This window comes from Cherax quadricarinatus, chromosome 4, assembly GCF_038502225.1.
Source record: "Cherax quadricarinatus isolate ZL_2023a chromosome 4, ASM3850222v1, whole genome shotgun sequence".
NCBI lineage: Eukaryota > Metazoa > Arthropoda > Malacostraca > Decapoda > Parastacidae > Cherax > Cherax quadricarinatus.
Window position 1 is genome coordinate 21016691 of NC_091295.1, and position 23974 is coordinate 21040664.

The following is a 23974-nucleotide window of genomic DNA, read 5'->3' on the forward strand; positions in this document are numbered from 1 at the left end:
GGCAGAAAGAAAGGAGATTGAGAACATCATCACAGAAATAGGTGAAGAAGACATGGACGAGATTGTAAATTTTCAGAGAACAGGGGGTGTACTTGAAGGGGAGAAAATGACCGATCAAACTGATTCTCAGGACAGAAACAGTGCAGAACAGGATTCTCCAAGAGAAACCATGGTTGAAGTACTCGGAAGAGTACAAGAGGGTATTCCTAGACAGAGACAGAACACAAACAGAACGACAGCAGCTGAGGGAGAGGACAAAAAAGCGAAAGGAGCTAGGAAAGGAGACAAAGACGGAACCAGCAGAGGTCAATCAGAGCAGGACAGAGCAGCAAGGGCAAGCACACACAGAACCATCCTCAGAACCCCACAACCTATCACACCATCCCAACACAAACTACAATCCATACTCACAGCTTCCATCCAACACCCAGCTATAGAATCCCACAGTACGCTACCAGGTCTCCCACCCTCACAGGCCCCCAAACCACAGTGTTGGAGAGGAAACTGAAGGTATGGCACACAAACGCTGATGGAATAACATAAACATAAGAACATAAGAATGGAGGAACACTGCAGAAGGCCTACTGGCCTATGCAAGGCAGGTCCTTATCAAAACGACCTCTACGTAAAGCTACCCAAGAAATAACTCCCGTACCCAATGACACCAACCAAACCCAACCCCTCCCACTCATATATTTGTCCAATCTCTTCTTAAAGCTACCCAAGATCATAGCCTCTATCGCCCAACTGGAAAGATTGTTCCATGCATCTACAACTCTGTTAGAAAACCAGTACTTACCTATGTCATTTCTAAATCTAAATTTATCCAACTTAAATCCATTATTTCTGGTTCTTACCTGGTTCGACACCCTCAGAACTTTATTAATATCTCCTTTGTTTATGCCTATCATCCACTTATACACTTCAATGACATCTCCCCTCATTCTACGTCTCTCCAGAGAGTGGAGATTTAAGGCTTTAAGTCTATCTTCATTTTAGTCATTCTTCTCTGTATGTTCTCTAATGAGTCTATATACATCCTGTAGTAAGGGGACCAAAACTGAGCAGCATAATCTAGATGAGGCCTCACTAGTGATGTATAGAGTTGTAAAATAACTTTTTGACTTCTCTTACTTATACTTCTTGAGATAAATCCAAGTAATCTGTTAGCCTTGTTGTGCACACTAAGGCACTGCTGTCTTGGCTTTAGATTTCTGTTTACCATGACTCCCAAGTCTTTTTCACATTCTGTATGACCAAGCTCTACTTCACCTAGATTATAGCTTCGAGGGTTGTTTTCATTACCAAGGACAAGTACCTTACACTTAGCCACATTGAACTTCATCTGCCATTTTTCAGACCAAGACATTAATTTGTCCAAATCCTCATGGAGTTCATTGCTATCCTCCTCAGAATGAATTATACGGCCTATCTTTGTATCATCAGCAAATTTACTCATGTCATTCCCAATCCCTTCATCAAGGTCATTAATGTAAATTATGAACAGGAGAGGACCTAAAGCTGATCCTTGTGGAATGCCACTAGTGACTAATCCCCATTCAGATTTCACCCCATTAATGGTAACTCTGCTTTCTATTGGTAAGCCATGCCTCTATCCATGCTAGAACTTTACCTCCTATACCATGAGCTGCCACTTTTCTTAAGAGTCTCTTGTGAGGTACTCTATCGAAGGCTTTACGAAAATCCAAATAAACAATATCATATTCTTTATCACTATCAGCTGCCTCAAATGTTCTATTGAAGAACGTCAGTAAATTTGTCAGGCAGGAACGACCTCTCGTAAATCCATGCTGAGATTCATTTATCAAGTTATGCTCTTCAAGGTGACTTCTGATAATGTCAGCTATAATTGATTCTAATAACTTGCCCACTATAGATGTCAGGCTTATTGGACGGTAATTTGAAGGAGTGGACTTATCCCCTGATTTGAATATAGGAACCACATTAGCCATCTTCCACAACTCTGGCACAACACCGGTAAGGATGGACGCATTAAACACACTCGTTAATGGCTGACTAAGCTCCATCTTGCATTCCTTAAGTACCCTGGAAAATAACTCGTCGGGTCCCGGGGACTTATTTTGCTTCAGTTTGTCTATCTGTTTAATAACCATGTCCCTCGTGACAGTAATATTAGTCAATTTAAATTCATCAGGAACTAAATAATTGTTAATTACTGGAATCTCATTTACATCTTCCTGTGTAAAAACTGACAAAAATAGTCATTAAATAAGGAACACATTTCCAGTTCGTTATCCGTCAGAATTTTCAGAGGTCCTACTTTTTCCTTCACCTTCGTCCTATACACTTGAAAGAACCCTTTTGGATTAGTCTTTTATTCATTAGCAACTCTAATTTCATAGTCACGTTTAGCCTTTCTAATCCCCTTTTTTACTTCTCTTTTAAGCTGAACATATTGATCAGTAAGGTTAACCTCTCCTCTTCTGATGCGCCTATAAATTCCCCTTTTCTCCCCTAATAGATGCTTTAACCTCCTGTTAATCCATTTGGGATCGTTATTATTAAACCTAATTTCTCTCTAGGGAATGTATATACTCTGAGCACGGTGTACATTATTAAGAAAAAAAAATCATAAATGCAAATCCCTTCATAATCGCAAGTATGATCATCGTCAATAAAATCATTAGCTAGATAACCCCAATCGAGATTTGGCAGGTGTTCCCTGAGTCCATTGTAATCGGCAGAACGAAAATCAGGAATTTTTACTGTATTATCATTATTCTTGTATCCACAGTTAATGCTAAAAGTGATGGATTTGTGATCACTTGCCCCAAGCTCTTCAGTGATCTCCAGATTGTGCAAGACAGGTATACAATACCGACAAGATGAAAGTTAAGACACTTGTGCAACATCTGGTTACCTTTATTGTAGACGTTTCGCCAACCAGTGGCTTTATCAATACAAATTCCAGGACATAATTAGAAAACAGAAGAATTATATACAAAAGATGAGGTAATCAGTCCCTCAGCCTTGGAGGTGGTGTTTACAACGCAGTGGTTGTAGAGAATCTGAAGCACAAGTAAGGACATTGGCGCTTAGACAATGAGGGACTGAGGGACTGACCACCTCAAAACTTTAAGGGTGATGGACTGATTACATCGTCTTCAAGTATCTTCTGCTTCTATCAACTTTTCTGTACTCGACTGAAGAAGCCTACTGTGTAGGCGAAACGTTTCGAAATAAAGATACCTAACTGTTGCATATGTGTCTTACCTAACAACTTTCATCTTGTCGGTATTGTATACCTGTCTTGCACAACTTGTCAGGCACTGCAACATCATGGTATCTTGATTCAGAGGACATCTACATGACCTTCTTCACGACTTCTACAACTAGCCCATCAATTTGGGAAGGACCTACTTCCACTGGGGAATCCCGCCTACCAGTGATTATGCCCTCGTCTGCTACACGTCTCTCTTCATTGACGCCTATATAAGCGCCAATGTCCTTACTTGTGCTTCAGATTCTCTACAACCACTGCGTTGTAAACACCACCTCCAAGGCTGAGGGACTGATTACCTCATCTTTTGTATATAATTCTTCTGTTTTCTAATTATGTCCTGGAATTTGTATTGATAAAGCCACTGGTTGGCGAAACGTCTACAATAAAGATAACCAGATGTTGCACAAGTGTCTTAACTTTCGATCTCCAGATTATTTACGAGTGTTTCCTTATTTGATAAGACTAGGTCTAGCAAATTATTACCCCTGGTAGGCTCTGTTACACACTGCTTCAGGAAACAGTCCTGAACTGTTTCCATAAAGTCACTGGACTCTAGATTACCGGTCAAAGAATTCCAGTCAATTTGACTAAAGTTAAAATCCACTACTATCACTATGTTATTGTGTCTAGAAGCCCTAACAATTTCGTCCCAAAGAAGTCTTCCTCTATCGTAATCCAAGTCTGGAGGTCGGTATATTACACCTAGAATTAGTTTCTCTTGACCTCTACAAACTCTACCCAAACAGATTCTGTTACTGTTCCATCTACTTTTATACTTGTTTTTATGCAACAGTTAATATTCTCTCGAACATATAATGCAGGGCAGGGGGGGAGGTGGGGTTGCTCTGCTCGTAAAAAACAGATGGAAATTCGAGAAAATGGAAGGAATAGATGAGACGGGAGAAAGAGACTACATAGCAGGTACACTTCAGTCTGGGGAACACAAAGTGGTCATTGCAGTGATGTATAATCCACCACAGAACTGCAGGAGGCCAAGAGAGGAATATGAAGAGAGCAACAGAGCAATGGTGGACACACTTGCTGAGGTGGCAAGAAGAGCTCACTCCAGCAGAGCAAAGTTGCTGGTTATGGGGGATTTCAACCACAGGGAGATTGACTGGGAAAACCTGGAGCCACATGGGGGTCCCGAAACATGGAGAGCCAGGATGTTGGACGTGGTGCTGGAAAACCTCATGCACCAACATGTTAAGGACACTACCAGAGTGAGACTGGAGGATGAACCAGCAAGATTGGACCTTGTCTTCACCCTGGGCAGCTCAGACATTGAGGACATCAAGTATGAGAGTCCCCTAGGAGCTAGCGACCACGTGGTTCTGTGCTTTGAATACATAGTAGAGCTGCAAGTGGAGAGAATAACAGGAGTAGAATGGGAAAAGCCTGACTATAAAAGAGGGGACTACATAGGGTTGAAGAACTTCCTGCGGGAGGTCCAGTGGGACAGAGAACTGGTAGGAAAGCCAGTAAATGAAATGATGGAATATGTAGCAACAAAATGCAAGGATGCAGTGGAAAGGTTCATTCCCAAGGGCAACAGTAACAACGGGAAGACCAGAACAAGCCCCTGGTTTACCCGACGGTGTAAGGAGGCAAAAACAAAGTGCAATAGAGAATGGAAAAAGTACAGAAGGCAGAGAACACACGAAAATAGGGAGATCAGTCGCAGAGCCAGGAATGAGTACGCACAGGAAAGGAGGGAGGCCCAGCGACAGTATGAAAATGACATAGCATCGAGAATCAAGACTGACCCGAAACTGTTGTATAGCCACATCAGGAGGAAGACAACAGTCAAAGACCAGGTGATCAGATTAAGGACAGAAGGTGGAGAACTCACAAGAAATGATCAGGAGGTATGTAGAGACAGGAAGGGCTGTGGGAAGACAGCACAGAAGGGAACATCAAGAGGGAATATACCAACAAGTGTTGGATGACATACGAACAACTGAGGAGGAGGCGAAGAAGCTCTTAAGTGACCTTGACACCTCAAAGGCGATGGGACCGGACAACATCTCCCCATGGGTCCTTAGAGAAGGAGCAGAGATGCTGTGTGTGCCTCTAACCACAATCTTCAACACATCCCTTGAAACTGGGCAACTACCTGAGAAATGGAAGACAGCTAATGTAGTCCCCATATTTAAGAAAGGAAACAGAAACGAGGCACTAAACTACAGACCTGTGTCTCTGACATGTATTGTGTGCAAAGTCATGGAGAAGATTATCAGGAGGAGAGTGGTCGAACACCTGGAAAGGAACAAGATTATAAATGAAAACCAGCATGGGTTCATGGAAGGCAAATCTTGTATCACAAACCTCCTGGAGTTTTATGACAAGGTAACAGAAGTAAGACACGAGAGAGAGGGTTGGGTAGATTGCGTTTTCCTAGACTGCAGGAAGGCCTTTGACACAGTTCCCCACAAGAGATTAGTGCAGAAGCTGGAGGATCAGGCACACATAAAAGGAAGGGCACTGCAATGGATAAGGGAATACCTGACAGGGAGGCAGCAACGAGTCATGGTACGTGAAGAGGTATCACAGTGGGCGCCTGTTACGAGCGGGGTCCCACAGGGGTCAGTTCTAGGACCAGTGCTATTTTTGATATATGTGAACGACATGATGGAAGGAATAGACTCTGAAGTGTCCCTGTTCGCAGATGACGTGAAGTTGATGAGAAGAATTAAATCGGACGAGGATGAGGCAGGACTGCAAAGAGACCTGGAGAGGCTGGACATGTGGTCCAGTAACTGGCTCCTCGAATTCAATCCAGCCAAATGCAAAGTCATGAAGATTGGGGAGGGGCAAAGAAGACCGCAGACAGAATATAGGCTAGGTGGACAAAGACTACAGACCTCACTCAGGGAGAAAGACCTTGGGGTGACCATAACACCGAGTACATCACCGGAGGCACACATCAACCAAATAACCGCTGCAGCATACGGGCGCCTGGCAAACCTGAGAATAGCGTTCCGATACCTCAATAAGGAATCGTTCAAGACACTGTACACTGTGTATGTTAGGCCCATACTGGAGTATGCAGCACCAGTCTGGAACCCACACCTGGTCAAGCACGTCAAGAAGTTAGAGAAAGTACAAAGGTTTGCAACAAGGCTAGTCCCAGAGCTCAAGGGAATGTCGTACGAGGAAAGGTTAAGGGAAATCGGACTGACGACACTGGAGGACAGAAGGGTCAGGGGAGACATGATAACGACATACAAGATACTGCGGGGAATAGACAAGGTGGACAGAGATAGGATGTTCCAGAGAGGGGACACAGGGACAAGGGGTCACAACTGGAAGCTGAAGACTCAGACGAGTCACAGGGACGTTAGGAAGTATTTCTTCAGTCATAGAGTTGTCAGCAAGTGGAATAGCCTAGCAAGTGAAGTAGTGGAGGCAGGAACCATACATAGTTTTAAGAAGAGGTATGACAAAGCTCAGGAAGCAGAGAGAGAGAGGATCCAGTAGCGATCAGTGAAGAGGCGGGGCCAGGAGCTGAGTCTCGACCCCTGCAACCACAATTAGGTGAGTACAATTAGGTGAGTACAGGTTTCAACAAAGAATGTCGCAACACATATCGTCGTTAACAATACAAAATATGATAGGGAATTCGCTTGACAATAAATTTGTCGCAGCTGTCCTATGTGTTACACATACAAGTGTTACATGTAGAGGCGTTACATATAGGCACGAATACCAAGTGATATTGGCACAGTTTTGTGTGTGTATGAGGCTCTAGATTGTAGTTATGAAGCCTCGCTCAACCCGGCAGGTGTCCACTGCATTTTCAAAGCTTTTTTGAATGTATTTTCAAACCTTTGTATGTCTGAAAGTGGAAACTATAGAAATATATATATATATATATATATATATATATATATATATATATATATATATATATATATATATATATATATATATATATGGAATGGAAGGTTATCAGCTACGACACCTGGAAAATTGAAGGTAATCAACTACGACACCTGGGAAGTAGAAGGTATTCAACTACGACGTCTGGGGAATGGAAGGTAATCAACTACGACACCTGGGGAATGGAAAGTAATCAACTACGACGCCTGGGGAATAGAAGCTAATCAACTACGACACCTGGGGAATGGAAGGTAATCAACTACGACGTCTCGGGAATGGAAGCTAATCAACTACGACACCTGGGGAATAAAAGGTAATCAACTACGACGCCTTGGGAATGAAAGGTAATCAACTACGACGCCTGGGGAATGGAAAGTAATCAACTACGACGCCTTGGGAATGAAAGGTAATCAACTACGACGCCTGGGGAATGGAAAGTAATCAACTACGATGCCTGGGGAATGAAAGGTAATCATTTACGATGCCTGGGGAATGGAAGGTAATCAACTCCGACGCCTAGGAAATGGAAGGTAATGAACTACGACACCTGGAGAATGGAATGTAATCAGATTTGGTTCAAGGAGGGTAGGTCTTAATTCCTTGGATCAAAAGTCGTTCATTAGCATCATGATACCCGTGTTAAGAAATGGCTCCCAAGAAAGAGACTGCTAATTGTTGAAGATTTATTATGCAGATGTTGAGAGTGAGATGGGAGCCGAATCTATGATGGTCTCTCCTGACACCTTGCTGCACGAGGACTAGTTACCCCTGACATCTTGCTCTACGAGGACTAGTTACCCCTGACACCTTGCTCTACGAGGACTAGTTACCCCTGACACCTTGCTCTACGAGGACTAGTTACACCTGACTCCTTGCTCCACGAGGACTAGTTACACCTGACTCCTTGCTCCACGAGAACTAGTTACACCTGACACCTTGCTCCACGAGAACTAGTTACACCTGACACCTTGCTCCACGAGAACTAGTTACACCTGACTCCTCCCACCTAATCCTTAACGCACACTACCACCTCTCAACCCCCTGACACAAGTGGAAGGGCCAGGATTTCAAAAACGAAACAACCTTCATAGTGACAAAAGGAAGCTAAAAGCATGGCACACTAAAGCAGATGGAAGAACAAACAAGAGTGATGTATGGAACAAACGAATAGCGGAGGCATTCTCATATATTATAGCCCTCACAGAGACAAGGCTCACAGGGATGATAACAGATGCGATCTTTCTGGTTGGCTATCTGATTATGAGGAAAGACTGAAGGATCAGAGGTGGAGGAGTTTTGAAATGAGAGGAAAAGACAGAGGGGAGACAGATGAGTACACAGTAATTACACTGAAGACCAGGAGTCCCAGGATAGTAATAGCAGCAATGTACAACACTCCACTAAACAGCAAGATACCTTAAGAAGAGTATGAGCATAGCAACAGCTGAAGTATCGAGAAGAAGCTACACAAGCAAGACACAGCTGCTGCTCATGGGGGCTTTAAACATAAGGAGACAGACTAGGAGGTCCTAGAGTCACGTGGGGGTCCAGAATCCTGAGAGCTATGATGCTGGTGGTTGTAATGAAGAATTTAATGCACCAACATGATAGGGACATAACAAGGGAGGAGAGGAGAGGATGAACCAGCAAGGCTGGACCTTTTATTCATAGTGAGTGGTTCTGACATAGATATTACATATGAAAGGCCCCTCGGAGTTAGTGACCACTTGATCATGAGTTTTGAATACCTAGTGGAAGTTAACGTGGAGAGAGAAAAAAGACACTCGAAGGATGTGAGAAGCCTAACTTCAAAAGTAGTGACTACACAAGCATGAGGGAATTCCTGACTGAGGTGCAATGGGGGAAGATAATCAGAGAGGGAAGACAGTGAATGAGACGGAGTCGGTGGCAGGAAAGTGCAGGAGGCAGAGGAGAAATTCGTACCCAGGAGCAATAGAAGCAATGAGGAAACTAGAGCAAGCCCTTGGTTTGCCTATATGTGCAGAGAGTTTAAAACTGAATGTGCTAGAACATGGAATATATACACAAGGCAAATAGATTAACAAACAAGGAATTGAGCCAGAAAAGCCAGAAGCGAATGTGCATAGATAAGAAGAGAGGTTCAGTAACAATTTGATAATGACATAGCATCAAAAGCCAAGTCCGACTCAAAGTTGTGTATAACTACATCAGAAGGAAAATAACGGTAAAGGACCAGGTAATCAGGCTGAAGAAGGGAGGTATACTCATACGGAATGACCAGGAAGTCTGTGAGGAGCTCAGCAAGAAATTTAGGGAGGTATTTTCAGAGGGAACAGGAAAGCTACCAGTAAACCAAGGCAATAAAGTGCTCCAGCGAGAGCTGGACACAATACATACAACAGGGAAAGCAGTGAAATAGTACTGTGTGAGCTAGATACCGCGATGACAGTGGAACCAGATATCTCTCCGTCGATCCTGAGAGACGGAGCGGAGGTAGTGTGGGTGTGCCGCCACAATCTTCAACAGTCAATAGACACAGGGCAACTGCCTGAGGTGTAGAAATCAGCAAATGTGGTTTAAGTTTTTAAGAAAGGAGATAAACAATGTTAAACTATTACTGACGTGCATGATAAGCAAGATTATGGAGAAGATTATATGGAGGAGAGTGGTGGAGCACCTAGAAGCTAGTGGGTTCATACATGACAGTCAGCATGGTTTTAAAGATGGCGAATCTTGTCTCACAAACCTAACGGAGTTCTTCCAGAAGTTAACGGAAGACAGGCGAGAGAAGGAGACTTGGATAAAAACTAGAGGAGTAGGCAGGAATTACAGGGAAGGCACTACAGTGGATCAAGGTACACCTAACAGGAAGAAAACAAAGAGTGATTGTTCGTGAAGAGGTGCTGGAATATATGCATGTGACGAGTGGGGTTCCACAAGGATCAGTACTAAGACCGTTATTATTTCTTATATAAGTGAATGACATAACGGAATGGATAGAGTCAGACGATGTGGAACCAGTGATGAAAATACAAGTAGATGTGTATCAGGAAAGGCTACATGTAGACCTGGACAGGCTGCAGGTCTGGTTTGACAAATGACTACTGGAATATAACCCCATCAAGTGAAAAATTATGAAGTTTGGGGAAGGGCACAGAAGACCGCAGACGGAGCACAGGATTGGGAGGCAAAAGACTGTAAACTTCACTCAAAAAGGACCATGGGGTGAATATCATACAGAGTTTATCACCTGAGGTGTACATACCAAATAAATGCTGCAGTAAATGCATGTCTGGCTTTCACAAATCTAAGTAGTCATTCATGATACTGTATACGGTATACGACAGGCTCATATTGGAGTATGCAGCACCAGTACGGAACCCACACCTGGTCAAGCATATCAAGAAATTTAAGAAAGTGCTGAGGTTTGCAACGAGACTAGTCTCGGAGCTAAGGGATATATCATATGAGGAGAGGTGATATTGGACATGAGAGGAAAGAAAGACTAGGGGTGATACGTACAAAATACTGAGAGGAATTGATAAGGAGGATAGGGACAGATTGTTTTAGAGACGGGAAACAGGAATATGAGAGCACAGCAGGAAGCTGAAAACACAGATAAGTCACAGGGACGTTAAGAAGTATTTATTCAGCCTTAGAGTAGTCAGGAAGCGGAACGACCTGCAGAATGAAATGGTGGAAGCAGGATCCGTACATAGCTGTAAGAAGAGGTATAATAAGGGTCTCGAAGATAGGAGTGAACTTAGTAGCCACCAGCAAAGAGGCGGGGCCAGGAGCTGGGAATCAATCTCTGCAGTGAGTAGCGAGAGAGAGAGAGAGAGAGAGAGAGAGAGAGAGAGAGAGAGAGAGAGAGAGAGAGAGAGAGAGAGAGAGAGAGAGAGAGAGAGAGAGAGAGAGAGAGAGAGAGAGAGAGAGAATGTAGAGCCGGGTGATAAAAGTTAAGGGTCATGTGCTGTTACTCGACCCCTGCAGACACAACTAGGAGAGTAAAACTAGGTAAGATTCCACATACTCTCTTAGTCTTAGTTTCTCTTTTGTTCCTCATACCTTTCTTTTTTTCTCTTTTCCTATGCATATTTTTCCCCTCTGTCCGTCACCGTCTCCTTATTTCTTCTCATCCAGCTTTTCTCTCTTCCAGCTTCCCACTTCTAGTAATCACTTCCTTAATCTCCCTCTTCCCTTCACCCTGTCGTCCTTCCTTCCTTTACCTTCTCATCCTTCAGGACCTCCAGACAATAAAATTTAGAGAATCTTATCTCTCCCGTCCCCTCGCTCCAACAATTTCTGCACAAGTTTTCACATGCAAATACACGCATCTTATCCAAGCGTACTGAAGGAGGCACGATTCTTACTTTCTCTAATATATCAGCGAGAACACTCGCTTCTCCTGCCTTTAAGCGCAAAATTATGCACAACACCCAAGTTTTTGGCACATTAATATTGCGTTAATTTCTACTAGTTGTCTGCTTTCGATCTTTGGGTGGCTATATTTTCTTTGGTCTTAGGTTCTCTTCGTAAGTAACAGTGGTTTCAAGTTGAGAATATTTGTCTCCCTACATTGCAGTAGAGGAAGAGTCATTAAATTGAGGAAGGTTAAAGGAACAGACTTAAAGGTAGGGAATTGCTTTTCTGTTCTCAAGGATGAATGTACTACAGTCGCAAACGGGGTTAATAGTGCCTTTAACCCCTCTGGTAATAATGGTAAGAACATTCTTGTTGTTGGGGACTCGCAAATTAGATATATGTAACGAGTATTCTGTGACGGGGATAGGAAGGTGAGGCAGAATGTTTTCCCCTGGAGCTAGTGTTGGTGACATAGTGAGTAGATTAGACATCATGTCAGGTAATGGAAGCAACCCCATTATCTACTACAGTGTTGATGGAAAAGATATTGGGAAATGCGAGAGGCAGGAATTATTGACCCAGAATAAAATAGCTATACATTTAATCGAAGCAAAGAAAGAGATCCCAATGATATATTGCCCTTTGTCTAGAAGATGAGCGGAAAGTAAACTGATATCTAGGGCAATTAGTGTTAATTGCTGGTTAGACAATTACTGTCAACAACTTGGAATTCCGCTCATTGACAACTGCGACAAATATTGTACGTAAATAAGGGATGAGGGGCATCTTTCTGGGGCAGGCGTGAGAACAACATTCAGCAGAAGTAGGTCATTGTTAAATACTTTAAACTGATACAAGATAAATATATGGGCGTGTGTGGGGGAAGAAAGGTGTTGTAGAACTGAGGAAGGAAAGAACCAGAGTAGACATGATACCATACAAAGTCGCTCATAAAACTTGATACTTCATAATATATAACATATAATGTAATGTGGAAAAAGACACTTATGTACAGTTCAGGACATTTATTAAAGGAAACGTTTCGCCACGAGTGGCTTCTTCAGTCCTAATACAGAGAAAACTAAGAAAACATTTATATATATAGTGGCAGGAGTCAGGTGAGGTGACGCGTGGGTAGAGGTGGTAGTAGTAGTAGTAGTAGTTGTAGTAGTAGTAGTAGTAGTAGTAGTAGTAATGGAACTAAGGAGGTGAGGCTAGAGAGGGACCTGCTGGCATCAAGTAATACCAGTTCCCAGGATGGGTAATATCCTCTTGCTTAGTAATTTTGAAATACTGTAACTACCGGATTTTTGCTTTATAGTGTTACTGACAGAAATTAGTGCAGCTTCAATGCATTTTCTCCGTCTTAAGTCGTCTTCTTTAATAACTAGTTTAGCTTCATTGAATTTCTTGAGGTGTCCAACATCGTCTCTATGTTGAACACATGCGTTTTTGCGGTCATCATTTCTGCAAGCATTTTTGTGTTCTGCTATCCTAATGTCCAGATTTCTGGATATTACCCATCCTGGGAACTGGTGTTACTTGATGCCAGCAGGTCGCTCTCTAGCCTCACCTCCTTAGTTCCATTACTACTACTACTACTACTACAACTACTACTACTACTACTACCACCTCTACCCACGCGTCACCTCACCTGACTCCTGCCACTATATATATATAAATGTTTTCTTAGTTTTCTCTGTATTAGGAGTGAAGAAGCCACTCGTGGCGAAACGTTTCCTTTAATAAATGTCCTGAACTGTACATAAGTGTCTTTTTCCACATCTTGGTATCACCATACCATTTCCTCATATAATGTAATATTGGTCCACAAAAACCGAGGAGGGAGGTGAGAGATTTACTCTTTTAATGTTACTACTATACCTGGAGTACACCTGGAGAGGGTTTCAGGGGGTTTAACGCCCCCGCGGCCCGGTCTGACAACAGTTGGAGCGTAATAAGTAAAAACGACTAATCAAAAGTAATAGCATGTGCAGGAAACACTTATAACTGCAATAAATGAGACATGGTTCAAAGTGAAAAACACGGACGTGTCTGCTGATTGACACATTCTGGGGTATAAATTATTCTACACTGATAGTCAACAGGAAACACAGCGTGAAAAACTAATCCTAAGTGAGCCTTACGGATTTAATCTAAACAACGACCATCATAAATTTCTATGGGACTAAATTGCTAAGAAATTTAAACATTTTACGAAAGTGTAGCTATAATTGGAAACTTTTAACTGTAGTCAGACTGACTTCAACAATCTGACTGGAACAATCTGACTGGAACAATCTGACTGGAACAATCTAGCAGATAATCTGGTGACTTGCGACTTTCTAGAAATAGTCCATGACTGTATTTCTGAAGTAATTTGTGATAGATCTAACTACAGGAAATAATATAATTAATCTGGAGCTGGCAAAGAAGTATTCTCTGATAAATAATCTTGGCTTAATGAGGAGTTTGGCGGAAGTGATCACAAGTCACTTAGTCTTAACATATAACGGAGTTAACTAAATAACGATAACAAAGGCAAAGTCCCAAATTTTTGTGTTGCACAGTATGTGAGTCTTGGGGATTATCTGAATAACGAGGACTTCTGGGACCTTAATGGGTCTTTATCAAGATATACGGATAGCGTAGGTAGTTGGCAATAAGATATCTTCCAGAGTATCGTACAAGCTGGCCAAACTTCATGTGTTCCTGACAAAGAAATTAGATCAAACCTAAATGAACCTAAATGGATAAACATCATATGACTAAAACCCGGGTTAGGAAACACTTGTTTTTTTTAATGATTAACCTTACCTACCTACCGATGATACTAAAATAAGCCTCCAGATAAATTCTGACGAGGACTCGAGAGAGCTGCTGAAAGATCTGGATACGTTGATGTTGTGGTCAGAAATGGCAGGTGAAGTTTAATATAGACAATGTACGGTTATAGTCTAGGAAAAGAACATAATTATGGTACATATAAACAAAACTAAATCGCTGCGCGATCCGAGAAAGGTATCCCCAAATTCCATATAACTATGTATATATGCGTGTATATACTACCACCACATAATGCCCGTCAGTGAGTCCGATTAAAGTGAGCTAGAAAGAGGGGACAAGGAGCTAAGTATCGAACCCCGCAAGTATAAATCGGTGAATACACACACACACACACACACACACACACACACACACACACACACACACACACACACACACACGGAGACATGGAGACATGGAGACAATAACAGATGCAATCTTCCCACCAGGATACCAGATCATGAGGAAAGATAGAAGGGGTAGGGGGGGAGGTGGGGTTGCTCTGCTCGTAAAAAACAGATGGAAATTCGAGAAAATGGAAGGAATAGATGAGACAGGAGAAAGAGACTACATAGCAGGCACACTTCAGTCTGGGGAACACAAAGTGGTCATTGCAGTGATGTATAATCCACCACAGAACTGCAGGAGGCCAAGAGAGGAATATGAAGAGACCAACAGAGCAATGGTGGACACACTTGCTGAGGTGGCAAGAAGAGCTCACTCCAGCAGAGCAAAGTTGCTGGTTATGGGGAATTTCAACCACAGGGAGATTGACTGGGAAAACCTGGAGCCACATGGGGGTCCCGAAACATGGAGAGCCAGGATGTTGGACGTGGTGCTGGAAAACCTCATGCACCAACATGTTAAGGACACTACCAGAGTGAGAGGGGAGGATGAACCAGCAAGATTGGACCTTGTGTTCACCCTGGGCAGCTCAGACATTGAGGACATCAAGTATGAGAGTCCCCTAGGAGCTAGCGACCACGTGGTTCTGTGCTTTGAATACATAGTAGAGCTGCAAGTGGAGAGAATAACAGGAGTAGAATGGGAAAAGCCTGACTATAAAAGAGGGGACTACATAGGGTTGAAGAACTTCATGCGGGAGGTCCAGTGGGACAGAGAACTGGCAGGAAAGCCAGTAAATGAAATGATGGAATATGTAGCAACAAAATGCAAGGAGGCAGTGGAAAGGTTCATTCCCAAGGGCAACAGTAACAACGGGAAGACCAGAACAAGCCCCTGGTTTACCCGACGGTGTAAGGAGGCAAAAACAAAGTGCAATAGAGAATGGAAAAAGTACAGAAGGCAGAGAACACACGAAAATAGGGAGATCAGTCGCAGAGCCAGGAATGAGTACGCACAGGTAAGGAGGGAGGCCCAGCGACAGTATGAAAATGACATAGCATCGAGAATCAAGACTGACCCGAAACTGTTGTATAGCCACATCAGGAGGAAGACAACAGTCAAAGACCAGGTGATCAGATTAAGGACAGAAGGTGGAGAACTCACAAGAAATGATCAGGAGGTATGTGAGGAGCTGAACAGGAGATTTAAGGAAGTTTTTACAGTAGAGACAGGAAGGGCTGTGGGAAGACAGCACAGAAGGGAACATCAAGAGGGAATATACCAACAAGTGTTGGATGACATACGAACAACTGAGGAGGAGGTGAAGAAGCTCTTAAGTGACCTTGACACCTCAAAGGCGATGGGACCGGACAACATCTCCCCATGGGTCCTTAGAGAAGGAGCAGAGATGCTGTGTGTGCCTCTAACCACAATCTTCAACACATCCCTTGAAACTGGGCAACTACCTGAGAAATGGAAGACAGCTAATGTAGTCCCCATATTTAAGAAAGGAAACAGAAACGAGGCACTAAACTACAGACCTGTGTCTCTGACATGTATTGTGTGCAAAGTCATGGAGAAGATTATCAGGAGGAGAGTGGTCGAACACCTGGAAAGGAACAAGATTATAAATGAAAACCAGCATGGGTTCATGGAAGGCAAATCTTGTATCACAAACCTCCTGGAGTTTTATGACAAGGTAACAGAAGTAAGACACGAGAGAGAGGGTTGGGTAGATTGCGTTTTCCTAGACTGCAGGAAGGCCTTTGACACAGTTCCCCACAAGAGATTAGTGCAGAAGCTGGAGGATCAGGCACACATAAAAGGAAGGGCACTGCAATGGATAAGGGAATACCTGACAGGGAGGCAGCAACGAGTCATGGTACGTGAAGAGGTATCACAGTGGGCGCCTGTTACGAGCGGGGTCCCACAGGGGTCAGTTCTAGGACCAGTGCTATTTTTGATATATGTGAACGACATGATGGAAGGAATAGACTCTGAAGTGTCCCTGTTCGCAGATGACGTGAAGTTGATGAGAAGAATTAAATCGGACGAGGATGAGGCAGGACTGCAAAGAGACCTGGAGAGGCTGGACATGTGGTCCAGTAACTGGCTCCTCGAATTCAATCCAGCCAAATGCAAAGTCATGAAGATTGGGGAGGGGCAAAGAAGACCGCAGACAGAATATAGGCTAGGTGGACAAAGACTACAGACCTCACTCAGGGAGAAAGACCTTGGGGTGACCATAACACCGAGTACATCACCGGAGGCACACATCAACCAAATAACCGCTGCAGCATACGGGCGCCTGGCAAACCTGAGAATAGCGTTCCGATACCTCAATAAGGAATCGTTCAAGACACTGTACACTGTGTATGTTAGGCCCATACTGGAGTATGCAGCACCAGTCTGGAACCCACACCTGGTCAAGCACGTCAAGAAGTTAGAGAAAGTACAAAGGTTTGCAACAAGGCTAGTCCCAGAGCTCAAGGGAATGTCGTACGAGGAAAGGTTAAGGGAAATCGGACTGACGACACTGGAGGACAGAAGGGTCAGGGGAGACATGATAACGACATACAAGATACTGCGGGGAATAGACAAGGTGGACAGAGATAGGATGTTCCAGAGAGGGGACACAGGGACAAGGGGTCACAACTGGAAGCTGAAGACTCAGACGAGTCACAGGGACGTTAGGAAGTATTTCTTCAGTCATAGAGTTGTCAGCAAGTGGAATAGCCTAGCAAGTGAAGTAGTGGAGGCAGGAACCATACATAGTTTTAAGAAGAGGTATGACAAAGCTCAGGAAGCAGAGAGAGAGAGGATCCAGTAGCGATCAGTGAAGAGGCGGGGCCAGGAGCTGAGTCTCGACCCCTGCAACCACAATTAGGTGAGTACAATTAGGTGAGTACACACACAGTGTTGGACACAATACATACAACCGAGGAAGAAGTGAAGAGGTTGCTAAGGGAGCTAGATACCTCAAAGGCGATGAGGCCGGATAACATCTCTCCATGGGTCCTGAGAGAGGTAACAGAGGTGCTATCTGTACCACTAACAAGAATCTTCAACACATCTATCGAAAGAGGGCGACTACCTGAGGTATAGAAGACAACAAATGTACTCTCAATTTTTGAAAAAGGACACAGACACGAAGCACTAAACTACATGTATAGTATGCAAAGTCATGGAGAAGATTATCATAAGAAGAGTGGTGGAGCACCTAGAAAGGAATGAGCTTATCAACGACATCCAGCACAGTTTCAGGGACGAGAAATCCTGTGTCACAAACCTACAGGAGTTCTATGACAGGGTGACAGCAGTAAGAGAAAGGGGTGGGTAGATTGCGTTTTCTTGGACTGTAAGAAGGCGTTTGACATAGTTCCACAAAAGAAATTGGTGCATAAGCTGGAGGAACAGGCATGGATAACAAGGAAGGCACTGTAATGGATCAGGGAATACCTGTGGGGAAGACATCAGCGAGTCATGGCACGTGACAAGGTGTCAGAGTGGGTGCTTGTGACGAGCGGGGTTCCACAGGGGTCAGTCCTAGGACCGGTGCAATTTATGGTGTATGTGAACGACATGATGGAATGAATAGACTCAGAAGTGTCTCTGTTCGCAGATGATGTGAAGTTGATGAGAAGAATTCAATCAGACGAGGACCAGGCAGAACCACAAAGGAATCTGGACAGGCTGTAGCCTGGTCCGGAAACTGGCTCCTGGAGTTCATCCCTACCAAGTGCAAAGTCATGAAGATTGTGGAAGGGCAACGAAGACCGCAGATTGAGTACAGTCTAGGGGGCCAGAGACTACAAACTTCACTCAAGGAAAAAGATCTTGGGGTGAATATAACACCAGGCACATCTCCTGAAGCGCACATCAACCAAATAACTGCTGCAGCATATGGGCACCTAGCAAACCTAAGAACAGCATTCCGACATCTCAATAAGGAATCGTTTAAGACACTGTACACCGTGTGTGTCAGGCCTATATTGGAGTATGCAGCACCAGTTTGGAACCCACCTGGCCAAGCATGTAAGGAAATTAGAGAAAATGCGAAGGTTTGCAACAAGACTAGTCCCAGAGCTAAGGGGTATGTCCTACGAGGAATGATTAAGGGAGATCGACCTGACGACACTGGAGGACAGGACAGATAGGGGGATATGATAACAACTTATAAAATACTGAGAGGAATCGACGAGGTGGACAGAGACAGGATGTTCCGGAGATGGGACACAGCAACAAGGGGTCGCAATTGGAAGTTGGAGACTCTGATGAATCACAGGGATGTTAGGAAGTATTTCTTAAGTCATAGAGTTGTCAGGAAGTGGAATAGTCTGGGAATTGATGTAGTGGAGGCAGGATCCATACATAGCTTTAAGAAGAGGTATGACAAAGCATATGGAGCATGAAGAGTGACCCAGTAACGACCAGTCAAGAGGCAGGGCCAGGAGCTGTGAATCGACCTCTGCATCCACATTTAGGTGAGTACAATTAGGTGAGTACACACGTAACTAAGACATTGGAACCTTGTGATAAAAGTTCAAAGCAACGAGCCTTGTAGTCAAAGCAACGCATCATGTAATTAAAAACAACGAACCTTGTAGTCAAAACAATGTGCATTGTAGTCGAAACATTGTGCATTGTTGTCAAAACAATGTGCATTGTAGTCAAAACAATATGCATTGTAGTCAAAGTAAATATTAAGCCAGTAGTGCCCCAGGCCACTGCTGCAGAATATGTGCATGGCTACCAGAATATATCAGAAATATCTCCGGGAAGCACCCTGACTCAACACACACATACCAGAGAACTAATGAGGCTTTGTGAAAAGTACTCATTGAACCAATAGATAACTGATCCCACTAGAAATGAAAATACCCTGGATTTGATATTCACAAACAACGAGGAACTTATCAGAGACATAACAGTTACAAAAACACTATACTCTGATCACAACATTATTGAAGTTCAAACGAGTATTAACTCAGGGTTAGGGAACTGCATCAATAATGTTAGAGACGGATTGTTCAGTAAGTTTAATTTCAACAACCATAGAACCGACTGGGAAAAAATAATCCAAGAGCTATCAGACATATCCTGGGAATCAGTCATGAGCCACCTAAATCCCCACCAGTGCCTAGAGAAGCTGAATACAGAAGTATACAAGGTATGTATGAAGCACGTACCATTGAGGAAACCCAGAATATCAGATATAGAAAGAGAGCGTAGGAGATGGTACAGAAGAAGAAAACGGGTTACTGAATTGCTTAAAAACACAAATATGCTGCAACAGAGGAAAGATAGATTTAGCAGAGAGATCACTGAATTAGAGCAAAAACTTAGGATGTCATGCCTAACAGAAGAAGTATAAGAAACCCAAAAATATTTCTATTCCTATGCAAAATCCAAGATAAGAACTACCTATAGAATTGGACCATTACTGAGAGGAGATTCCTATACTGACGTTGGACAGGAAATGAGTGAAATCCTAAAAGAACAGTATGAGTCGGTGTTCAGCAACCCAGTAAATGACAGCAAGGTAGAAAATGCAGAAATATTGTTCACTCCAGCAGAAGGCCGCGCAGACCAACTAACTAACATTAGTACATATCCCATAGATTTCGAAAAAGAAATGGATAACATTCCCACTCACTCAACACCTGGACCAAATTCATGAAATGATCTATATATAAAGAAGTGCAAAGTACCACTAGCACGAGCCCTCAGTATTCTTTGGAGAAAGAGCTTAGATCTACGTGAAATACCGGAGGCCTTAAAGAGTGCAGACAGCTCCTTTGCATAGGGGAGGTAGTAGAGCACTAGATAAAAATTACAGGCCAGTAGCTCTAACTTCTCACATCATACAAATCTTCGAAAGAGTGATGAGACGGCAGATTACAAATTTCATGGACCAGCACAACCAACATAACCCAAACCAGCATGGTTTTAGAGCAGGACGATCAAGTCTGTCACAGCTGCTGAACAATTATGACAGAATTATGGAGGCATAGGAAGAAGACGAAAACACATATGTGATTTACACAGATTTTGCAAAGGCGTTTGACAAATGCGATCATGGAGCGATAGCGCACAAAATGAGGGCCATTACGGGGAAGGTAGGCAGATGGATTTTCGGGCTCCTAACACACAACACAGAAAGTAGTAGTTAAGAGAGCAAGTTCCAGCATCAGCGAGGTAAAAAGCTCAGTGCCCCAAGGCACTGTCCTGGTACCTCTGCTGTTTCTCGTCTTCATAGCAGACATATATAAAAACAGCCGTCACACTTTTGTATCATCATTTGCAGATGACACTAAAATAAGCATGAAAGTCACTACGGTAGAGGACACTGTAAAATTACAGGAAGACATAAGCAGGGTTTTCCAGTGGGCAGTGGAGAACAACATGACGTCCATTGGTAATAAGTTCCAGCTGCTTAGGTATGGAAAGAATAAAGAACTCAAAAGGAACACTATATACAAAACTCAAGAGGGTCACCAAATAGAACGAAAGGAACAAGTAAAAGACCTGGGAATAATTATGTCAGCATACCTTTCTTTTAAGGAACATAACAAGACAAAGAACGCGACAACCAGGAAGATGACGGGAGAACTTTCAGAACAAGGGAAATAATACCAGTGGTGACACTCTTCAAATCGCTAGTGCTCCCTCATTTACAATATTGCTCCTTGCTGACGGCCCCGTTCAAAGCAGAAGAAATATCAGAGCTGGAACAAATACAGAGATCGTTTACGGCTCACATTGAGCCAGTAAAGTTCCTAAATTACTGGGAACGCCTTCAAGTCTTGAACATTTACTCACTGGAGCGGAGGAGAGAGAGAGAGATACATTATAATATATACCTGGAAAGAACTCGAGGGCCTGGTCCCAAATCTGCACACTGCCATAACAACATACTGGAGTGAGAGATATGGGAGGAAGTGTAAAATATACCCAGTGAGGAGCAGGGGTGCTGTGGGGACAATGAGGAAACACTGTATCAACATCCGGCGTCACAGACTATTCAACATCTTACCAGAAGATATCAGAAACACGGCTGGAACAAGTGTAGAAGTCTTCAAGAGGAAACTGGACAAGTATCTTCACCAGGTGCCAGATCAACCAGGCTGTGATGGATATGTGAGGCAGCGGGCCTCCAGCAGCAACAGCCTAGTTGATCAGGCAAGCAACAGACGAGCCTGGCCCATGGCCGGGCTCCGAGAGTAGTTAAAGTCTCGAAACTCTTCAAAGGTATAAAGGTCTGGAAAACGCAAGAACCCCCTCTTCCTTCGCTCCCCCTTCCCCTCCTCCCCTTCCCTGATAAGCTGGTCGTGAGACTTGTTGCGGGATCTCGCCTCCTCGCCTCTCTTGCTCTATCATTAAGGTGACAGGACAGTCGTCGCCGGCGCTCCCTTCACAACACTCCAGAAGTTAATGAAACTATCTTGGAATCAGGGTCTGTACCGTGAGGGAGGTCAGTATCTGCTCTGATGTGACACTCTCCTGATTTGAAAGTGATATGACACTTTCCTGATGTGACACTCCTGATATGACACACTCCTGATGTGACACTTTCATAAACCACTTATTTTATGGCAGAATTATACACTCAAAAACGCGGGTAATATCGTATTAAAACTTTATTTTATGCAACAACACTTGTGTGACAAGGGTTTTGGTTGTAAACATTACTGAAAGAATAACATTATCACGCTTGTTTCAGAATTATTTCAGAGGGAATATGTAACTAGTTTAAAATTACGCCTAGAGTCGCTGTGTGTGTGTGTACCTAGTGGTCAGCAAATAATGAACAAGGCTCCAGTCCACTGCCTCATGGCATGTGTATGACTACCAGGATAATGCCCAACCTCCTCCACTCCTGTTGTATGAAGACATAAATCAGTTCATGGTAAGGGAGAGTAACATCAGCGTGTTGGTGCTCTAATACAGATGGTTTATCTAACAAGAGCGATGAACTGAAGGGAAGAACAGCTGAGGTTATGCCAGACATAATAGTTATCATTGAAACAAAGGTGACAGAAATGATATTAGATGCTGTATTTCCAGTAGGATGGCAAATGTTAAGAAAAGACAGACGAAACAGGGAAAAGGGAAGAATGGTATTATTAATTAGTAATCAAATGAGTTTTCAAGGGGTGTTAGGAATAAACAGACTAGGGAAAAAGATTTCATAGTATGCTCAATTAAAATTGAGGGACTCAAAGTAGTAATTGCAGTGATATACAACCCTCCTCCTAATAACAGGAGACTGAGACAGGAATATGAGGACAACAACCAAGCGATGGGTGACATCATAGCAGAAGCAGCTAAGAGTGCACTTAGGGCTAAAGCTACTTATTATAAAAGAATACAACAGAGAAATACATTGGGAGACCTAGGGCACACATGAGAGACCGGAAATGTGGAGAGCTAAGTTGATGGAGGTGATTAGAGAAAATTTTCTGAGTCAGCACTTTAAGAACATGGCAAGGGAGAGAGGATGAGCCAGTGAGACTGGATCTAGTCTTTACTAGAAGTACAACTGAAGTAGATGAAATAGAATATGAGAGCCTTCTGGGGGATAGTGATCATGAACACCTGAACTTCGAGTGCCTAGTAAAACTAAAGGTAGAGGAAAGTACAGTAGGTGGAGGGCTTTAAAAAAAACAGACTTTAAAGTGGGAATTTTGAGGGGTTGAGTGACTTCCTGAATGTAGTGGACTGAGACAGTGATTTGGAAGGTAAGACGATGGAAGAGATGATAAAGTACCTATCTGGAAATGCAGACTCCTCAGTGACAAAGAGAGCCCTTGGTTCAACCAGAGATGGAGGGAGGCAAAAAAGAAAAGTATAAGAAAGTGGAAAAAATACAGAAAGAAAGGGACAGACGAAAACAGAGAAGTGAGCAAATTGGCCAGAAACATATACTAGGGTGAGGAGAGAGGCTGAAAGACAATTTGAGAATGACATAGCAACAAAGGCCAAGTCTGAACCAAAACTACTTCACAGCCACATCAGAAGAAAGACAACAGTAAAGGACCAGGAAATTCAACTGAGGAAGGAAGAAGGCTCAGGAACAACAATTAGGAAGTCTGTGAAGTGTTGACAAAATGATTCGAAGCGGTTTTCTCAGTGGAAAATGAGGTAATATGAGAGATACTAAGGGACAAGTGGTACCCACAAGTAGTGGATGCCATCCACACAACAGGAGAAGAGGTAAAGAAACTTTTGGTGTCCCTTGAAACATCGAAGGCAATGGGGCCTAACAAGGTGTCACCAAGGATCCTGCAAGAGGGTGCAGAAGCATTG